General features: G+C 39.9%; 1 long non-coding RNA gene across 1 annotated transcript in view; it reads left to right on the forward strand.

The window, feature by feature from the left end:
- The window catches only part of LOC132369046 (uncharacterized), a 76,910-nt gene that overhangs the window by 33,603 nt on the left and 22,834 nt on the right, over positions 1 to 20,473 (forward strand). Inside the window, exon 3 of the long non-coding RNA XR_009504226.1 lies at positions 18,315 to 18,349. This is a non-coding gene — a long non-coding RNA (uncharacterized LOC132369046). The remainder of the gene's footprint in view (positions 1 to 18,314; positions 18,350 to 20,473) is intronic.

Here is a 20,473-nt window from a genome sequence, read left to right on the forward strand (position 1 = left end):
GATAACAGGAGAGAAATGGCTTGAAGGCACCCTGTTGGGCTCTGTGGTTTAATCGTAATCATGCAGATCAGTTATGTAAGCACTATCTCTGATGTAGAAAGTCTTGGTCCTGGGGCAAGGGGAGGAGGTCTCCCTAAAATAATCACAATTCTGAAGCAAAACACCACCACCAGAATTGGGGATGGAGTATTTATTTTGTGCAAGTAGCTTCTTGGAAGTTATTTTATTCAAAAGTGTTCGGAATTAATTTTAAAAATGTTTAAGTTCAGTGAAAGCAAACATTTACTATATTTCATATACAAAAATTTATTAACTTACTGAAAAATATCAAGTAAAAATATTAATTCATACAAATATAAATGATAAGCATACGCTGTCATTCTGATATAAATACCATCTGCTCCTGGCTTGGCAGTTTCCTTTCAGTCCCCATCCACACTGCACCCTGCAGTTCCCTTGGAGCTGCCACCTTTGACTTCACTGGCCCCGCAGGTCTCACCCTTCTGCCATGTTTGGCTTTCTTGAGTGGAGGTCTCAGGAACCCCGTCTCTGCACCATGCTTCAATTGTGGCCAGTAATTTCCAGTTGTGGAAGTATGATTTTCCTCCCGCTGACCAGGAGGGATGAGCCCACTTAGGATTTACCCTGCCCCTTCCCTTGTGGGGAGATCTGGCTCCTGCCACCAAGTCCAGTCGAGGTGAACAGTAGAGTTTAAAATGCTGCATGGTAAGGAGGGGCTAGGAGGATGTGTGGTGAGGGTATCAGTGATAGGGGTGGGAGATAGGTAGGGGGCAGGTGGGGTTGGAATTGGAGACAGCCCAGTTAACTGATGACCAAAATAACATTATTATACCAATAAAAATGTCAGTATTTCTAAACATAAAATAGCATGTTATACCAAACATCAGAAAACTGAAAACCAGTATTGCAATCACTGGATAGATCCCTCATGATTATTATTTTAAAATGGCCTCTACAGTATTTTATACAGAGGGGTAAGCTCTCAAATCTAGTCCAGTCATGGTTCCCATTTTCTCCCCTTCCAGTCCCCAAGGCTCCTGATCCAGACTCCAGCTAATTCTGGGAAGGGGAGGGAGAGAGGCAAGGAGGAGGCGCGGAGGGAGGTGTTGGTAAAGATGTGGCTCCAGAGAACCAGGCCAGAAGTGAGAGCAGCTGAGCTGGCCGTTACAGCGCGCAGGTTTTCCTAAGTGCCGTGGCTGGCAGCCTTCTTGTGCCAGCACAGAAGTAAAATCTGCTTGAAGGCGGAGCAGGGAACTTCTGTGGTGCCCAAAGATTTCCTCAGAACAGATGCTTTTGCTTCATGGCCCCCTATTCCTGAAGGAGACAGCAGAGAGATGGACTTGCTGTCATTTAGAATGACACTGTCCCCGTAGTGAAATTGGCCAGCCAGAACTGGTAATGTGTTGAGGTGGTCTCCTAGTTTGGTTAGCTTCCTGGAAATGAAAAGCCTTATTTCTCTGAGCAGGTTTCCCTTTAATTATTGTGCTTTCCAGGGCCCCAGGCTTCAGCTTTACCCAGCCCAAAATAATTTGGGTCCAGGCTCCAAAGAGGACTCCAACAGGGAGTGTAAAGACTCCAGTTCCTGAAATGGACATGTTTCTTTTCCCATCACCTCTATTCCCACACACGCCTACGACATGAATTTGAAATGCTCTGTTCATATGACGACTGCATGCTGTTTCAAGCCATCGCAACAATGGGTGACACACATTTAAGTTGTCCCTTTTAGTGCAAAAGATGGAGCTACGCTAAGCCATGCTGTAATTAGCTTTGTATGTTTTTTGTCACTACCAGAGTCTGCCATACGTGGAACCAAGATGAAATGCCATTCCAGCTACTCTGACTCTGTGTGAGAATGTGTGTTTAGGCACTTATTTCAAACATAACCACAGGCCAGTGTGCCTTTATTGAAGCACATGGATATCATTACTGCACTTGCATTTGGGTTGGAAGGAAATACAGCAGTTAACCACCTGAAATCTCAGTAGACAAAAGGAGAACACCATAAAGTTTTACCACTGCGAGACTAAAGATTGCAAAATGTAATTTCCATTGAAGAAGTTAGGAAATTATGTTATGTTACATACTTGAATAGTTTTGTCACAGAGTGATTAGTAGAGCTTAGTTATTACCTGTGACTAAAAGATTCCATTTCCACAAAGAAATGGAGTTAAGAATTGGAAAAACGTCAGTTGTTACGTCTTTGATCCCAATCCCATTGTATTCAGACAATGCAAACAGAATTTCTCGGAAGCTTTAGGTATGTGAAAACAACAAACTAGTATTACTATTTTGAATTTGTGTTGCTAGTTTTTTGCCTGCAGGGACAATGACCACCATTAAGATTTCTGTCCAACAGTTTTCCTCTTGATTAGATGCTCCACCAGACTCATCTGCATGGAGAAAACCCCATTCAAGCCCTGAAAGATTAAAACATCTTAACCTTTAGTTGAAAATTTAGTTTCTCTGGGAAGCGAGTTGAGATCCAGAAGTCTTGAATGAAACCGAATGCTTTGGGAGACAGCTTGGGTTGGCTTAAATTAAAGCTTGTCTCCTGAGGGCTGTAGACACCACAAATAAAGCTTTCTCTACTGTGTTCTGCTACTGTATTCAGTGCACTGAGTAACTCTTAATGTTCCTAGGGTTTCCTAAATGGCCTAGAAATAAAGCTAACAGAAGAGAGCAATATATTTCACTTAACTAACTTTAACAGCATACCCAAAGTTATTTCTTTTCAAAAAGCTCATGAAAGGCCTTGGTCAGAATTTTGGTGGCAATAGAAATATTTGAACAAGAATCTATCAGCTGCCTTTTAAGTCTCCAGACTTTAAGTACATTAAGAAAGAAAGACCACTCTGGATGCTATAACCTTTATAGGTCTTTATTTCTTTTCAAAACAACAACAACAAACCCAAAAAACACAGTCTCCACTCTCACAACAACTGGAGGAAAACTCAGTAGGAACTCAACATTTTGTCAATGAGAAATACCTGATGTCATATATTTTGTTTAATAAAGACTGAGTTGGCTGTACAGTAAGCCACTTTAAGAATGTGATCTGTAACTCACAGTCTTAATTACATGGAGAAAAAGTGAATGGGTTCATTAATGCTGTGAAAAGGAACAATGACCTACCTGCCAAGTGGCAAGGTGGAAATAATTAATCTGGTCAATTAAAAAGTAACAGATAATTTAAAATGCAAAGGCTTCCAGGTGGTGCACTGGAATTGCAAATTCTTACTGCCAATTCTGGTCTTCTCAATAAATTTTCTTCATCCTTTCCTTTTGTTTTTGTTTTTTCTTTTTGCCATAGCTCAAATCTAATAGAAAAAAAAAATCTTCCTGAGCTATAAATCACCACTTGTTTCTTTATGTCTTATGTTCTGAAATATTTATTTATTCTAACATGTACTCTAGAAATCCTTCAGGGGGTTACCAGGTCCTTACTACCATCTCCAGAATTCCTTTTCTCTCTTTATTGGGGGTCTGTTATATCTTACTTTCCCTTCAAAATTGTTTGCCTTTTTTTTCTGGAGTTTTAATAATATTTTTAAAGTGCTGGAGTCTGAGCCACACTCTCTGGGTTATCTAATCCCATTTATGATTCTATAACCTTGAAGCTTGCCACGGCCTAGTTGTCAGCGCCAGGTTCTAAATACATAGGGTCGTGTATTTGCTCCACGGGACCGGAAATTAGTCAAACAGTTACTTTTCTACAAATGTTCATAATTCCTCTTGACATTTACAAGCAAGTAGTAGTTCTTAGTCATAGAGTGATCTCAAAACAACCCAGGTTGCGCCGCGGATGCAGGATGCTGAGGGCGCTCTGCCCATCGCGGTCTTGTCCTCGCGCCCCGCCTCTCCGTGCGCTGCCGAGATGCGGAAAAAGGAACCTGTGGGTAGCTTAATCCTTTCCAGCTGGTCCAGACTTATTCCCAGGACAGATATTACTATCATGTTCATTTTCACCACGGCAAAGCTTTATAAAAGCTGCATTCGAGTTTTTTTTAAAAAAAAAAATATGCTCCAGGGAAGGCTGTTTTTATGGTGAGTGGCTAAGTAAGTTTCTGGTTGCTAAGGAGGGAAAAAAAAAAAAAAAAATCTCATCTTAGAAAACCAAATGCTGCTGCCGTGGTGAAGGGCGACTTAAAAGTCTCTATTGCCTAGGTGTTAGACTTGGCAAGTTAGAAATAGCTGGGGAGGCGAAAGACGCTTTTACTTATGTGCTCCAACAAAGTAGTACATATTGTCGGCTCCGCGGGAGGCGCGCGGCGGCCATATGTGCGTCGCCCAGCGAAATGGAGTAAACAGCTGCTGCCAGGAATCCGGTTCCTGGCAAAGAAGCAAACCCAAGTCCGCCTGTTTCCAAAATAAAAATCACCAGAGGGATTCCCCTTCCTGCAGTTCCAGCCAGTAGTTTTATAAAAGCATAAAGCATCGCTGTATTGTGGTTTATAATAATCCCTTACATTTGTAAAGCATTTTACGGTTTACAAAGCTCTTGACATACATTATCTCATTTGAGCCTCATAACAGCCCTGGAGAGGACAAAGCACAGATAACTGTGATTCGCTTTTCACAGTTGAAAAAAGGAAGGTTCAGAGGATGATGGTGAGCCTGTGCCTTGCCCAGCGCTGGCTACGCAGAGGCCTCCCAGGGCTATGGCAGGGGGTCCCGGTGAAGGGATCGGTTTTTGGGTAGTCGAAGTCCGAGCTGCACTTTTTCCCTTTGTGCAAACGTCAGCTCCCTCTGCCAAAGGTCTTCGCCTGCACTTTTTGAAGCAGGAAGGGAGGCAAGTAGGTTGGAAGGGAGCAAGGGGCAAGGAGGCAAAGTCCTCTGCGCTTCTACTGGATGTGGAATCTGGCTTGCCCTTGATGGCAGTCAGAGCCGCCATTTCATTTTCAGTATATACTGCAGAGATCAGCCAAGGTCACTCTGAGCTTCAAAACTGCAGGGAAGAAAGAACTTGGATATTGTTCAATTCATCTCGGACACCGCTGCCTCTGCACAACCCTTTGCAGAAAAACAGGCCTTTCTCCGGAAACTGCCCTGCTTGTGCTCATTGCAAAAGCAGATTTACAGAGGGAATCTACCAGAGACTTTTATCCAGAAATCCCCTCTGACTTTAGGAGATGGTGAAACCCTGGTACAGCAGAGCCCTGCCCCGTGGGATAGAGGAATCATGGGCAGATGCAGTGGTGGCCCATGACAGGCTGCTTTAGTTTTGAAATCGGGACTCACTTTCTGGCAGACACTTGGACACTTCACTAACATGTGCCTGGTTTCCTGGTCACGTCTCGCTGGGCCTTCTACAGTGCCTTGGGATTTTGTGCTCTTTGGTTCTAGCTGCAGAATCTGGCGATAGAATTTAGTGGTTAAAACACAGGTGCTAGGACCAAATGCCAGGGCTCTATGCTTCCCAGCGGTGTGAGCTTGAGCAAGTTTACTTCAGCTTTCTGTGGTGCCAGAGGTGTGCCTTACCCAAACAGATGAGGCTATTAATAAAATCCCCTTCATGGATTATTGGAAGAATTAAATGATTATTATTTGTAAAGTGCTTAGGGCAGTGCCTGGTGCAAAGTGAGTGCTCCATCAGGCTTTGTCAAATCCAGTAAGGCTGTACATCAGGCAGCAGCAGCCCAGCTCCAGCCAGCCCTTTCCTGTTCCCTGGTGGTGTCCCAGTTTTGAAGAGTGGTGACATCAACTCCTTCCTGTGTCAGCTTTGACCCAGATGTGCCTTCTCAGGATCCCCCAGGGAGATGCACAAACCAAGAGGCAACTTTGCTTCTCACAATTTGGTCCCTGATCTTTTCACCCTGCAAAGCGATCAGGGTTTACAGGAACACAATACATTTTGTTTGACTGTATTTACATGGTTGGAGTCAAAGCAAAAATTGCACCAGACAAAGTTAAACATACGAGGAAGACTATTCAAGGATGTTGCAATAGGGGAGCGAGGCCAGAACTCAGTCTGAAATCAACTCTGTTGAAACAAAGCATTGGGGGTGAGAGGAAGATCATGGGCCAAGGGAAAGTCACTTCTCATATCTTTACAATGAGAAGTAGTCTTGTATCTTGGAGTGAGGTGCCCGCAGACGTTAGGCTCTTACTCTCCCACTGAACTGAATGAAAGATGGCGGTGCTATCTGCTGTAATGATTACTTTTTAAAGAGATAGCTCCCAGGTCCTTGAGAAATATATTCCTGGGTTGTCAAACTGTCAAGAGACTTTTAAAAAGATCTACATACATATATCTCAAAGGTGCAGAAAAAGAACTTATAATCACAAGTTTTATAAAGAAAATGCACTAGAAAAAGGGAAGTTAGGGCCTAGAGTCAGGAAGAAACCTATCCAAAGTTTAGTCAAGCTGAGGGAAATATTAAGGCCATCTTGGTCATCTGTGTTTTAGAAATTGGATGGCAATTTGATGCAAAATGTTGCTTCCACAGACGTCCTTTGGAAGGCGAACAGAAACAGTGCAGTTTCCCTATGAGGCCATTATAAAGGCCCAGTTTCTTTTGGTTACCAGTGTCCAGTCTTAGCCCTTTCCTCTTTCAGAGGATAGCTAACTCTCACTGACTAATAAGGAGAAAGCCTCATTTTACTTTTTGTCTTGAGCCCTCTGAGACCTGGTCCACTCAGTAAGGAAATATCTCTCCCCTGGACCAGAGATCAACATTCTGTCCTTGAGTTCATCAAGGCTCCATGGTTTTGGAAAGAACTACATAGCAGAGGAAAAGTCAAGACTCTAGCCAATTTGGAATTTGCCCTGAATCTCAAAGTGGATGCACTTTAAAGATGTAGGCCTCCTCAGAGGAAGAAGACCCACTCCCAACCTGGGTCCCAACTAGCTCATCAGCCCTCAAGTGCACACCCATTTCCTTTGGGAAAACTCTACTCCCATCCATTCCTATTCATCTGGTCTACAGAAACCATCTGGGACTTCAGCAGAATGGTTAGTGATGCCTCTTGCTGTTTAAACCTCACGAAGCAGCCAGGGATGAGGGCTCCTTTTTGCATGGAGATGGGAAGTAGACCTGGAGTCTGCTGGTCAGATTCATTTTTCATTATTTCTACCAGGGTGAGCTACAAGCATGCTCATTCCTTCACACCTTATGTTGTGTCCGTCAGTCTTTCCCAATGGCCACATTAATTTTCAGGGATGATACAGTCTAAACTGATATTGAGAAGTATTTCTCAAATTTGCAAGTCCCCTTTCCCTTCTCTCCCACTTTTCCCTCTCCTTCCTCTTCCCATGAGACAGTGAGCCCCATTTTTGTGCAGAACAGTGTTTAGTTTCTTTTCTTCTCTGCCCTGGGGTGAGCTCGGGGTGGGAAGGAGAAGATGACTGGAATATTGAAGGAGCTGCATTACCCAAGGGCCATTCCCATCCTCCTCAGGGCCTTTTGTGAGCGACGATGGGGTGGGAAGGTTACCAGTTCTTGCTGTAGCCCATGGGCTTTTGGCTGTAGGAATAATCCAGAGTTATAGTTAAATTGCTATATTTTAGCCTCTCAAAGGAACCACTTTCAGCCTTAAAGCAGACCCTGACCAGCAGAAGACAAGGGTTAAGGGTCAAGAGAGTTTTGAACGAGACACAGTAGAACACTGGGGCCCCTTTGTTGTTTGCCACATGCAGGTCTGATTCAGGTCAGGATGGAGCCCCCAACAGCAGGAGTGCACACTAACTTTTACCCCAGGCAATGCTTTAAGAAGGACTCACTTGCTTTTCATGTTGGTTCTAAAAGGTTAGAGCATTCTTAGAGCAGCCACAGTATAAAGAGCATGGGACTCTGGACATTTGGGGCAGAGACAAAAAGCATGCTGGATGGTATATGACCAGACACGGGCTCTGACCTGGAGTTTAGAAGGCGAGAAAGGACTCAGCTTCACAGAAGAGGCCCACAGGCTGCCGTCTGAGCTCTAGGAAGACACAGGCTCTTGACTTGCAGTAGGCCACAGCTGAGTATGTTCAAAAGGCTAACTAACCAGTGAGTGGCCAGGTAAGAAATGCTTGCAGTAATATGAACGGCCTCAAAAATGCCCAGCGCAGGGACTCTCCTGGTGGCGCAGTGGTTAAGAATCTGCCTGCCAGTGCAGGGGACATGGGTTCGAGCCCTGCTCCGGGAAGATCCCACATGCCGTGGAACAACTAAACCCATGTGCCACAACTACTGAGCCTGCACTCTAGAGCCCGTGTGCCACAACTACTGAGCCTGTGAGCCACAACTACTGAAGCCCACGCGCCTAGAGCCCATGCTCTGCAACAAGAGAAGCCACTGCAATGAGAAGACCGCGCACCGCAATGATGAGTAGCCCCAGCTTGCTGCAACTAGAGAAAGCCTGCGTGCAGCAACAAAGACCCAAAGCAGCCAAAAAACAAAAACAAGAACAAAAATGCCCAGCCCAAAGCAGCTACATCATTTTCGATGCCCAGTGCAACATGAAAATGTGAAGTCCCTTGTTCATAAATTATTAAGAATTTCAAAACAGTGCAGCAGAGGATTAAGCCAAGCACAGGGGCCCTTCTGTGTGTAGAGCCCTCTGTGATTGTACAGCCGTCCATGAACTTGGCCCTGTGTCTCCAGCAGAATTAATCCAGATGTGTAGGATGCGCCATCAAAACTCTTTTCTGCATTATCTTACATAGCAGTCAGAGAAAGCACTTTGTCCTCTCCACAGAGCAGTGATATCGGAGTAGTGGCAGGGTGGGCCTCCCCAGGGTCCAGTCTGAACAAAGGTGTCTTTTCTCTGCAGTGGAGACTGACTCCCTGCCCCTCTTCCTTCCTTTCTTTTGAGGGGGGGGGGGTCCCTATTTTAATTTATCTGCTGGTATCCGTGCCTGATCTGGAGTTGCCTTTGTTCTGTGAAAAGGCTTCCCTTACACATGATTTCTTTCCCACCTCCCTCCTTCTTAGCAAACACACAGCTCTTTAAAAGACTGTTTTCTTTTTTTTTGGCAAGTTCTGTGGGCTTTTATTAGATATACACTGTAATTCAAAACGGTGATTACATGATGTCTGGCTTTCCCTGAACTCAAATTTAATATCCTGAAAAATGGGAAGCTTTATTGCAAGGCTGAAGTACACCAGAAGTGGGGGATTTGGGGGTGAGCACTTGTGGGCCTGCTGATTGCTTTCATTCCGCCTCCTAAAATCTCTACCTGGCCATGGTTTGATACTTATTAACCTCCACTTTGCCTTTTAGATTGACTTTTTCATCCTCTTGAATTATGTTCATTACACAACAGTTATAAACATTTTTTAGAAGACGAATCATTCCTAATTCTACAACCTTAATACTCCAACTTTTCACCTTTCCACGTTCTCTTACTGTCCTGGATTATATTTTTTTTGATTGTTGCATTCGTAGTGGAGTTATAGCTTTTTGTCCTGGTGTAGTTGAATTTTAATCCCTTCTATACTCATAAAGGTAAAACACATGTATAAACTTAAAGGAGATGAATGAACAATAAAGCAGACAAGAAACCTTAGAATTGCCTGCAAATGGAAGCAGAAGCAGTAATCATTTAGAGGCAGAGAACCTAATAAAATAGAACTGAAGTGATCTTAGCAGTTACTGGTCCTGTGCCTTTATTTTACAGAAAAGGAAACTGAGGCCCAGATGTTAAATAACCTGCCACACAGTTCCTAGGGGGCAGTCAGGACTAAACAGCTGTAAATGACTTTTTAAAAATAAAAGCTGAACAGTACTATTTCCACACTAGTGTCTTTCAGTGGAGCATAAGTTCTTTGAGTGTCTATCCCTCATTTGTGATTCAAGGGAGTTGGAACAGATGCTCTTAAAAATCCTTCTAGCTCTAAAACTTTGAATCCCACTTGAAGTGAACACAACTGGACCCCTGCCTAGTCAGTGCAGAACACACATAATGAAAAGTGTAGTGACAATTAGAACATTCACTATTTTAGCTTTTAGCAAGATGTGTTGAACCCTGGCTCACCAGATCCTTAGGAAAGCTGAAGCCTGGATCTCAAACTGGATTGTGACAGCATGTCCACTGCCAGACTGATCCCTAGGCTAGTGGTCTCATTTTAAAATTAGTGACTCAGAGAAAAGTGACAGGGTGTTAAGCAGACAAACGGATGAGCTATCCTCTTTCGACTGGAGTAAACCATCCCTTCAGCCTTTCAGAATACTTTTCAAGCCGAGTGAGGCCCCCTCTACTGGTAGGATCCATTATCCACCAAAAAAATCAGAACTTGTTAGGTTCGTGAGAAATGGAAAAAAAGAAAAAAAAAGTCATAGGATCAGAACAGATCAGAATGGCAAGGAAACGTGAAGAAATGGCTAGTCTAAAAATACCAGCTTTTCAGACAAGGAAATGTGGATCTAGAAAATTTAAAACTGTTTTCTCATAAATTTGTTAGTAAGATTCTTCTGAGGAAATGTTCACAGTAGGTGGCAAAAATCTCTGTATTAAAATGTGAAGTTAGCTTTCTGAAAATAGAAGACCCTTGACAAATACTTACTGAGTCAAAAATGGGTAAAAATCCTACTTCTGCTCAGAGAAGAGTGGGGTTCTCTCACCCTCACACGAAATTCTGTTCTCCATTTGCTAAACCAAAGTTTCCTAAATTGTAGTCATTCAAATCACATGCTTCTTGCCATAGCCAAGTACTAAGTGTCGTAGGATTTAATACTTTTCAATCAATTAATTTTTTATTTTAGCCTCATCCTATGCAATAGAATGCATGAAATTTCAGGTTTGATGTGTCTTGTGTGTGTGTGTGAACATGCATGCAATAAAATGAGCGCATGTTTATTAAACAGTGTTCTTTTGTGTGCCAACTAAATTCATCTCATTTAATTATCTTGTGCATTTATCGTGCTCTAGAAAATACTGAGGTAAATATATCCCATGTTTAAGTCATGTAAATATAGTAGCCGTAACTTAGTCTTTCCATTAAAGGCAAGTTGTTTATTGCCTTTCTTCACCTGGTCTCTCCCTCGTGCCTTACCCTCTGTCTTGAAGTCTTCCTTCATCCCCTTTCCATTCTTTCACAGTCTTTTAGTTCAGTATTCACATTTCCTTTTCCCCAGGGAGGTGAGGAAAACTTTCCCTCTCTGCGGCCCACTGGGGACTGTGCCTCATTTGATATTGAACTCCAGGAAACCATATTGAAACAAACTGGTATTTGACAGAATGAATAAAAAGACCTTTGTATTCTTGTCTTTTTCTAGGAATTGGGGCTTGAGGAATATTGAAAAGTGATGTTATTTCTATTTCATCCTTATAGTTAGCCTTCTCTGAGGAGATGGCACATAAACACAGAAAGTCCAATTTATAAAAACACATTTAATAAATGATTCCTTGAGGAATATACTGGAGAGTCTGTTTTTGTTCAGGCACTGTGAAAGCTCTGATACCTGTCGGGGAGAATGGAGATGAGATAAAGGTTGATCTTCATGAAATCTTTTCCTTTATTAAACATTCCTGTGGAATTAATTGAAGCTTTGTTTTTTCAGGAATAAAGGGGACCATTATGCATTTATTGCTGGATGAATACACCCAATTCCCAGTTAGTTATACCTTGGTACCAGTATGAACTCTCATTATTTACAGTGGATTATCTGTATTGAAGCTGATCTGAAAAAGATCAGTTTTGAAATCTCTTGCTTGTCATTATAATCTATTTTCTCTGCTTTAACCTATTGTATCATCTCTGTTGACCCTTAATGAGAAGTAAGTAAATAGCCTTTTGACACAAAATATTTATATTTTTAAGCTCAGAAGGAGTTGCTCCAAATTCAAGCTGTTTTATAATAAGAAGTGCAGAACAGAAAGTTATGTAGAAAACTCTTCTCCCAAAGGAAAGAATGTCAGTGATCGGATTTTCATTTTGGTAATATTTGCATAGTAGTTTCAGAATCATGTGGAAAATTTTTACAGGACAGTCCATGATAAGCCAAACATAAATTATAACTAAAGTTACAGCAATACTTTCTTATTCTGGGAAAGTTTAAGCATCTTCAATCCTAACAACAGTTGATTTTAAAAACACTAATGCAAGACTCTGGGACCCCTGGGGAGGAGTGGGTGCTCTGCATTTACTGTGGCTCCCCAAAGAGGTTCTTTCTGATGGCAAACAGATGGAAACCCTATAGAGAGGCAGATTTCCGCTGCAGCTATCACAGGGATATACCGTGCCTTTGAAATGACATCAGCCAGGAAATCAGTGACTGGAGTTTCAGATTTCATAGAAGGATTTTGCTTTGCTTTTTGTAGGCCCAAGGATGGCAGGCGGAGGCAATAAATTCTGTCTTAGAACCTCTCCTGCTAGATGTTTAAAGAGATTGTATGAGTAAATCAACTGTCCCAATCCCTGGATGTGATAGGGACTATCCGGTTTGAATTTGAATTCTTTTCGTCTTTCTTGTACAGAACTGGTATAAGCCAACAGCTCAGAATAAGTTGGGCCTGATAGGTGGAATGCAGAGCCGGTGGGGATTATCAAGAACTAAAGTATTTATTTTTCATGAAGTTATTCCTATAACCAGGTTTATGACTGGAAAGGGCCAAAGCTGAAATAGTGCAGTACATCTATTAGCATTTCTCACCGGAGAAAAGATGAGGTTGCCTCACTTTAACACTTAGGTTTACCGTTCATGAATAAATACTGCTGTTGTTTCCATTTTCATCTTTATTCTTCTATTATTATTGCGCTTTTACTGAAACAGTCTTACATGAATGTGGAGGAAATTCTGAAATTGAGGAATATGCTTTCTGGATGAGTCACTATACACATTCATGTTTATCTTATGATTTTGCCAAAAAGCAGTGAGCAAGCCTTAGACTTAAGGCAGTTCGTTTGGGTAGGGCAAAACAATTCTCATTTACTTGTACGTAAGTGAACGTTCACCCGAGGATACGAAGGCACACCCACTTTCACGAGTAGCCACTGCAATTTCAAAAGGCTGGATGAGCAGTTAATACTAATGAAGTCAAGGTTTCAGGCAATGTCTTTACAAAGGTCAACTAACTTTGTCCTGTTCACTGGTACCTAAGGAGTGGCACTGGATCTCAAGGAAGAGTGGGTGACTAACAGGGATTTGCATAAAAATTCATTGCCTCCTGGACAACACTCAAAATGTATGACCTAAATATGATGAGTGTGGTCTGGGTGCTTTTAGACACAAGTAACAGAGAAATCTGGCTCAAATAAGTTTAAACAATAAGATAATTTATTTTTTTTTTCCATTTTGAAGGAGACCCAGAAGTAGGTCAGGCTCTAGGATAGCTATTACAATGGCTCAAAGATGTCATCAAAGACTCAAGTTCTTTCTTTTTCTTTGATATCTTCAAAGTCACTTTCACCCTTAGACTGGTTTCTGTCATGGTCGTAAGATGGCGGCAGCAGATTCAGATCAACAATACACAGAGAAAGAGTCCTTCTTACATCCTTTTTTTTTTTTTTAGGCGATAAGAATACTTTCTCAGCAACCCTTCAAGAGACTTCCCATGCCTTGGAAAAGATTGGTTCACATGGTTATTTCTAAATCAATCACGAAAAGGGGGGTTGCAACAATGGCCTTAGACCAGTGGTTCTCAACCTTGGCTGCATTTTGAAAGTTAAGAAAAATACTGATACATGGGTCCCATTCTCAGAGATCCTGGGATGCAGCCTGGGGCATTGAGAGTTTTAAAAGCTCTCCAGGTGATTCTAATGTATAGCTACGCATTTGAGAACCATAAATTTAGACCAAACTTCTGGAGGTGGGGGTAGAATAAGGGTAGGGAATGAATATTGGATTATAAACCACCATAACCATTAAATTTTATTGTATTTGCAATGTAAATTTTAAAATGTTAATATAGAAATCCACACATGGGATTGGAGTCAAGTTTGGAGGAATTCATATTTATAGGGAGACCTGATGAATGTGGTCCATTTTAGGAGAACAAATTAGATGCATCCAAAGCCAATCAAAACCATTTATAAGAATAGTTGTGATATTAAATAATCAGCAGCAACGAAAGTAGTAAAAGTTATGGTTCTGGAAAACGAAATGCTTAGCATTTTATAGGGTCAGAATAATTTGGGAAAAAAAAATCTAAGGAGTGAATGAGGTCGAGTGGAAAGAGCACAGGAGTTGAGCCAGAAGCCCTGGATTCTGATCCTGGCTTGGCCACTATTTGCTCTGGGGCAAGTCGTATTAATGTCTGTGAGCCTCAGGTTTCTGATTCAAGAGGTGAGCTAGTCCAAGCCCCGGGCTCATTGTTGCAGATGCATTCCAAATGTTTATCATAATACCCAACTTGTAACTTAAAGAATCTATTTAAGTCATATTTATAAATACTGTAGAAGAATGCATTTATGATTTTCCATTTTATATTCCACACTATTATTTCCAGAATAATTTTACAGTTTTGCCAATCATTTCATTATAAATCTCATATACATTGTCAGAAAGTCTCCCTAGTTTCTGAAAGGGGCTAATAAGTACTCTTAACATCTTGGTCAGATCATTTATAGCTCATGACCGTTCTTTGGCATTCTGTTGAAACAGTTTATACGTAATGAATTGGTACAAAAACAAAAGACCTGGAAACAAAAATGCTCTACTAACTACTTTTTCTAGTAAACGCACAAAATAATGGCATTCCTTGGCATATGTGGGTATCAGGTATTTCCTTGTAACAGAATTCTTTTTAGCAATATGTTTCTTTTTTTTTTAAATTGGAGTATAGTTGATTTACAATGTTGCATTAGTGTCAGGTGTACAGCAAAGTGATTCAGTTATACATAAACATATATTCATTCTTTTTTAGATTCTTTTCCCATATAGATTGTCACAGAATATTGAGTAGAGTTCCCTGTGCTATACAGCAGGTCCTTGTTGCTTATCTATCTTATATATAGTAGTGTGTGTATGTTCATCCCAAGCTCCTGATTTATAAACCACCCCCCCACCACCACGTTTCCCCTTTGGTAACCATAAGTTTGTTTTCGATATCTGTAGATCTGTTTCTGTTTTGTGAATAAGTTCATTGGTATCATTTTTAAATTAGATTCCACATATGAGTGATATCATATGATATTTGTCTTTCTCTGTCTGACTTACTTCACTTAGTATGATAATCTCTAGGTCCATCCATGTTGCTGCAAATGGCATTATTTCATTCTTTTTTATGGCTGAGTAATATTCCATTGTATATGTACCACATCGTCTTTATCCATTCCTCTGTTGATGGACATTTAGGTTGCTTCCATGTCTTGGCTATTGTAAATAATGCTGCAATGAACACTGGGGTCTATGTATCTTTTTAGATTATGGTTTTCTCCAGATATATGCCCAGGAGTGGGAGTGCTGTATCATATGGTAGTTCTATTTTTAGTTTTTTAAGGAACCTCCATACTGTTCTCCATAGTGGTTGTACAAATTTACATTCCCACCAACAGTGTAGGAGGGTTCCCTTTTCTCCACACCCTCTCCAGCATTTATTGTTTGTAGACTTTTTGATGATGGCCATTCTGATTGGTGTGAGTTGATACCTCATGGTAGTTTTGATTTGTATTGCTCTGATAATTAGTGAGGTTGAGCATCTTTTCATGTGCTTTTTGGCCATCTGTATGTCTCCTTTGGAGAAATGTCTATTTAGATTTTCTGCCCATTTTTCGATTGGGTTGTTTCTTTTTTGACATAGAGCTGCATGAGCTTTCCAGAGATTAATCCCTTGCTGGTCACTTTGTTTGCAAATATTTTCTCCCATTCTGTAGGTTGTCTTTTCATTTTGTTTATGGTTTCCTTTGCTGTGCAGAAGCTTTTAAGTTTAATTAGGTCCCATTTGTTTATTTTTGTTTTTATTTTCGTTACTGTAAGAGGTGGATCAAAAAAGATATTGCTGCGATTTATGTAAAAGAGTGTTCTGCCTATGTTTCACTCTAAGAGTTTTAAAGTGTCCAGCCTTACATTTAGGTCTGTGATCCATTTTGAGTTTATTTTTATGTATGGTGTTAGAGAATGTTCTAGTTTCATTCTTTTATATGTAGCTGTCCAGTTTTCCCAGCACCACTTATTGAAGAGACTGTCTTTTCTCCATTGTATAGTCTTGCCTCCTTTTTCATAGATTAATTGACCATAGGTGTATGGGTTTAATTCTGGGTTTTTTATCCTGTTCCATTGATCTATATTTCTGTTTTTGTGCCAGTACCATACTGTTTTGATTACTGTAGCTTTGTAGTATAGCCTGAAGTCAGGGAGTCTGATTCCTCCAGCTCTGTTTTTCTTTCTCAGGATTGCTTTGGCTATTCGGGGTCTTTTGTGTTTCCATATAAATTAAAAATTTTTTGTTTTAGTTCTGTGAAAAACAATGTTTCTGTTATGATTTGATTCCTGAAGCTTTTGCTTTACAGTGTTAGGGTGTGACCATCTCTTGAGATATATACACTGTATTTCCTGACTTAAAGATGAACTAAACACCTTCTAGTCTCCAAAGTATATATTCTCCTTTCCGTATATGAACAGCATAAATTATAGGAGATGGCTTTGGCAAATTTGGAATAACTGGGACCAAGAGGTTGAGTCTTCCCAGAATAGCCTCTCACCATATGCAGCAGAGACAGAAATACTAACCAGCCAGTAATTTCCTGGTGAGTCTTGACAAGCTTTTCAAGAGTCTGTGGACACTCTGTGGACATACTTTTTAGAGCAGTTGCCATGAGTGCTGGTGAAACCTTTAGTCATGTGTCTTTTATCTTATGCATTTGCCTCTTGTAATAAAATAACTGGAAACAAAATAATAATAGCAATAAATGCTTGCTCACATAGCTTACTTGGGTCCTGTTAGCACAGTGCAATTTTAGCCATTTGCTCTTTTGAACTGAGGTATCCAGTCATTGACAATGATGTGCTTAATTTCACAAATATGTGCAAATTTCACTTTTGGACAAGGACTTGGACTCAGTGTACATGTTCACCTAATAATATTCACAATCAAGTTATTGGCTGGTCCTACTTTAACAAATGCTTATTTTTCATGATAGAAATATGTATAGAACTCTATTTTCTAATATTTTTTACCTATGAAGGCAATTCCTTTTCTATTATGTACATATTTTGTTGTAGACAAGATTTCAGTATGTGATGGATCAATCTTGGCCCAAATCCAAGGGAGGTGATTTAATTAAACAGCCAAAAGAACCTCAATTAATAGGGGGATTCAGGTATAAAATAATCTCCTCAAACTGCCCACACACAGCCTCCTACCAAGATAATATTAAAACAAGACCATATTATACATGATATAAAAAATTAAAAAAAAAGACCACACTATACCTATGGTTAATGAATTAATTACCTTCTGGCTAATGCCTGGCTCTGTTTTTCAATATAAAATGATTATGGATGCAGAAAAGCAAGTATACACTAGAGTTCAGAGTATAATTAATTCCCAATGTCATGGAACATTTTAAATAATAAAAATATTGTACATCTTTTTCGGTCACTGTTTTTCTATTGAGGTCAAAGAGAGTTTAAACGAAAGTATAGGAATTACTGCAAGGATACAAATACAGCTCACTGTGTTCTACAAAATATACAGATCCAGTGTTTTTAGTGATTCCTTTCAAAATTTTCTTCTGGCTTTACTAATTTGAGAGTCACATTTTATTGATAAATGTGATTTCAATGTGCAAAGATGCATGGTTAAATGGTTTCTAAAGTCGCCTTGATAATCATAGCGCTAGCTTACCTGACATCGCTAAAACGTTGGTATGCATATTTTATACCTGCTTGTGGTTTCAGCCGACAGCTATCAGAAAAGTGTCCCTGTAATTGACAAAAGGGAGAAAATAAAAGATAAAAAGAAAAAGGAAAGGCGGGGTGTGGTAAGGGAGAGAGATTTTTCATTTCTTGTGATACATTCTGTAGCAGTAAACACTACTACCTCCTAAACAGACCTTTTTTTTTTTTTTTTTTTTTTCTAAACAGACCTTTTGAAGGCAAAAAAGAAAGAATGAAACAGCTCCAAAAAAAGCTTTATAAACTAGAAATTGTCTTCCTGCTCATTGTGGCTTTGTCCTTTTGGAAAGTCTGCATGACCTCCTTGTATTAAATAAAACAAGGGTGTGAGGACTGATGACTTGATTGAATGAGTTAGTTACAGAAGTAGCTCTGGCATCTGTTATCCATTACTGCTGTTCTATTAATGGCAGCAGACCTTTGATTAACTACTGAGATTTGGACATGAAGGGGATCCAAGGTGGGTTGTGAAGTAAATCACATAGCTAAAGCTCCGTTTCATCTTCACCTCAATGTTCCTCTCTTTCCAGATTTCTGGCAGACCGGCAGCTGGAGGCCTTCAGGGGTAGGAGAGACTCTTAATTATTTCAAGAATAATTGATTTTAAAAATGCATATTATAATAGCCTGTTAATAAAACTCCTGGAGTATATATCATTTATGTATCATTTTTGGTATATCATCTTGGGGAAGAATTAAAATCACATCTCCCCATCCCCAACAAATAGACATTAGTAGATAAACTAAAAGAGGGAAGTTAAGAGAATTAATTTCTAAATATTTACAAAATTCTTGATTTATGCACAACCATAGCAGAGAACGAGGACTGCCTTACAGTACATTCATAGCTAGAGCTGTAAGCAAATCTCCAAGTGAAAAAAAAGACAAAAATACAAATTTCTTAGTAGTAGTCAAAATGTTATAGCATCCAACAATAACAACAAACATCTACCTGAGGGGTTAACGTTTACTGTCATAAGTCAAAATACCAGAAAACATTCATTTATAATACAAATATATATTGTGTTCCTGAGTGACTTGTTTATATATTCAGGTCGTAAAAGAAGGCAACTTTCTTCTATATGACTTATACAGAATCAGATGTTATAGCCAGAAGTAACTGTGAAGAGAGTCTAGTAGTTCGAATGATTGGGATCTCAAGGGGTAAATGAATTTCTTAAGTCCTAAAACTTGATTTTGGAAAGTCTGGAACTCATACCTTAGTCTTTTCATTATCAGTTCGGTGCTCATTTTCACCTATACTGAACACATCACAAAGTGTCCACACTTGATATTTGTTAGTATTCACAAGGAGGCACAATCAATTCTGGAAAATAAAAACTGGAATATGAAGGGAAATTTTGATTATAAAACTTAAGACCAACCAAGCAACCAAATTATGGAAGAAAAATGAAGTCATGGACCAAACTTCATACCTGAAAAATACCAATTCTCATTGGTTTAGTACTTCTACTTCTAAAAGAGCTTAGGCCAGGGTCCATACTCAACTTTGCTGAGACCCAGAAAGTTGAAGGACTAAAAAATGGAGTGGAGGCAAAAATTAAAGTGAGAATTGGTCTTATTGGACAGTACGGTCTATCCTGAGATGGCACAATGAACCTATATTTATTTGCTGATTGAGAAATGGTCCAGCCATGGACCATTACATACTGGTCGCCAGAGGAATGCAAACATACCCACTTTAGCAGTTCTTTGGCTCATGCCACACCCTTTTCTACAGCCTAAAGTAGAATAGAAACTGCTATTTACGGTTACTTGCTTATACAAGATGTCACTCTAGCAATTGTTGCTTGAGGGCAAGACCTGGTGACTGTTACTGGCAGAGAGAATGCAAAAGTGATTTAGCTCATACTGCATGCTCCCTACTCTTCTTTAAAAAAATGGAAAAGTTCATCAAATAATATATGTTATTATAATTTTAAGTGTACAAAGTTCAAATGTAACAACTGTAAAGTTGTCAAGGATAAATATAGATTTTTAAAATGTGTGAAATGGGAGTAACGAAGCTATTTAGATAAAAGCCATTATCAGACATTGCTACATTACTACATATTCAAACCTATAATCTCATGAATCAAAGCTTTTAACTGTCTGGATTCAAATGTGACTGTATTCTTTCCAATATGCATTCTTTCTTCTTCCAGGGGTAGTTCAGTAACAGCAGGTGTGTTGAGTGTGCATCCCAGTTAACATGCCAACAGGAAAACCAAAACTGTAAAATATTTTTTTCTTTACATGCTCCAGAAGTTAATTTGTAATAGAAGGAACCACTAGGTTTGGAAAGGAGTCCTTTACTTGAGTGAGGACACTGTATGTTTTCTATACTTCTTAAGCAAATGGAAAATTTCCTCCAATGTACAGCATATTAATTCATTTAATAATCCCTTCAGAATTTCCTTCCAAATATGAGACCATCACCATCAACTAGATAAATGATACCAGCTCGGATAACAGACTAAAAGATGACATAAATTCCAGCCCATGCAGTAGAAGTCACTATGAGCCAAATTCTCACACAGATTACGATAGAATTTGAGTACCCAAAGATGTCATGCTGCAGAAGAACTATTCTCAGCACGCTTTATCTGGGTACCTATGTAGCTGTTTCCTCTGTGAAAGAAAAAGAAAATTATCATAGCAGGAATTCCTACTGTTCATCAAGAGCTATT

This window comes from Balaenoptera ricei, chromosome 7 (genome assembly GCF_028023285.1).
Source record: "Balaenoptera ricei isolate mBalRic1 chromosome 7, mBalRic1.hap2, whole genome shotgun sequence".
NCBI classification, from domain to species: Eukaryota; Metazoa; Chordata; class Mammalia; order Artiodactyla; family Balaenopteridae; genus Balaenoptera; species Balaenoptera ricei.